The sequence below is a fragment of the Epinephelus moara genome, chromosome 18, assembly GCF_006386435.1.
Source record: "Epinephelus moara isolate mb chromosome 18, YSFRI_EMoa_1.0, whole genome shotgun sequence".
Taxonomy (NCBI): domain Eukaryota; kingdom Metazoa; phylum Chordata; class Actinopteri; order Perciformes; family Serranidae; genus Epinephelus; species Epinephelus moara.
The window spans coordinates 1,342,085-1,344,162 of NC_065523.1; positions in this window are offsets into that span (position 1 = coordinate 1,342,085).

Consider the following 2,078-nt stretch of genomic DNA (forward strand, 5'->3'; position numbering starts at 1 on the left):
TTTGATTTGAAAGTTTATTTTGAACATTTAAAAAGAAAAGAAAGCAACAACAACAGACAATGAAAAGATTGTTCAAAAAGGAGTGGAAAGAAGTGGAACTTTCATCCCACCCCTTCATAAGAAAGAAACTGATCATTTGCGGACACTTAATAGCACCATTAATTAGTGCCAATGTTTTTTTGTTGTTGGAGGAAATGATCCCTGTTAAAGATAATTGGCCTAATTGACAGCTTTGCTGCTGGAAATGTGGAAAGTAGCCTATCATGTCTACACTTCATGGTGTTTGAGGGATTTTCCTTTTTGTATTTTTAAAGAGGGAGACTAGGTATATTTTGCACAGCTGTTAATTTCTTACACAGCTCAATATCAGGATGATTTTATTCAGACTATCAATTTGGTGTTGATATGATTTAATTGTGGCGTCAGCTTTAAGCTTTATTGTAGCATATATAACGTTATGACAAAGAAGACCAATTTATCAGACGCAATGATGTTATTACGATAATTGTAATACACGCAATTCATCTGCGCAGCAGATTCAAGGGTGTGATCAGTGTCAGATGTACAGGTACTGTAGCTGCTTGAACCAGTGATGAGTAATTTAACCTACACATAATTTTATTTGCTACCTTATTTTGTCTTGATTTTTCCCTCTCTCCTCCTCTATTTCTTCTTTCTTTACCCATTTTTTTTCTTCTCTATCATGTGATTTCATTGATGTTTTGACAGGGGAATTTCTTTGATAAGCCTTCAGTGGCTTCTAACCTCTCCGGCACTTTTCTTTTTTTAATCTTGTAAATTTTATACTGTCTGTTTTTAACATAAATAAATAAACTAATCTAAACTAAAACTAAACATTATTCATCCCGTTATGCGTTGCCACGCATGTTTCCTCCTCCTGCGGCTGCCACGGTGTTGGCCTTTTCTGTAATGTTGCTTTTCTCCTCCTCATATTTTAGTAGAATTAATCTCTGATCCTCACGAGAAATACTTTTTTTCCCCTCACATATGGCGCTCTGTCAGGACGCTCAGTGACGCTGCGCTTCTCTCATGGTTGTGATTGGTCCGCTGCGTGCGCGTTCACGGCTCTTGATAAAGCAACCCTGGGTTGAGTTACCGAGTTGATATCCAGCGTCGTGATACCGATTATCCTGATTGCCATTGTTAGGGTTAGTCAACCCAGGATAGGTCTGGGTAACCCAGGAAAGGTTGATCTCGCTTCGTGATACAGGCCCCTTGTGGATATATTGGTTAACATCCATGCCAACGTAAAGGACGCATGGAAGTATGTGAGCAGTGACGGTGTTGTGTCGAAGTATGTTTCCCCATCGATATGCGTTTCCCTCTACCTAAACCTTACCCAAACCCTTAGCCCTACCCCTAATCATCGGGGGGAGGGGGGGCGCTACACATTAACTGAAGGGAAACATTATTCGACAAGGGAACACATCTCGATACAACAATGGTAACATCGTTTGAAACGGACGTATACATTTTTGTACGTAAAGGGAGCATAAATGAGCCCTGATGATGTCACCACCTCCGCTCACCTTGGCTGTTACTGTGTTGTATCCATGCATTTAGAATAAAACAATATAAACACAGCCCAGCCCTGCGTCTTTTCATAGACACTGTAAAAAATTAATGTGTATATGTTTTTAACGTTTCAACATATATAACTGACACACAAAAACATATAAATAGCCAAAATAGTTTCATGTCTTATAACCTTTTGCCCGCAGCTTGATCATATTTAATCTATAGCCTATCAGGTGCGGGGGGAAAGTTTGTGGAGAGTTGGTGGTTATTGTGATCGTGAGCATTGGCGAGATGGAAATCAAAAATCAATAACGGACAGGGATCGGAGAAGGCGTCTTGGTGCAGTTATTGCAGCAGGATTTCTGTACCTGCAGGCTGAGGAGGAGGCTGCCCAGCTGAGGAGGCAGATCCGAGAAAGACAGCGGAGAATGAGGCGGAGGATGAGACGTGATGAGACGAATGAAATGAATGAATGAAAAGTTAAAAGTACTCATGATGCAGAGTGACCCAATTTCAAGTGTTGTTATCATCATATACAT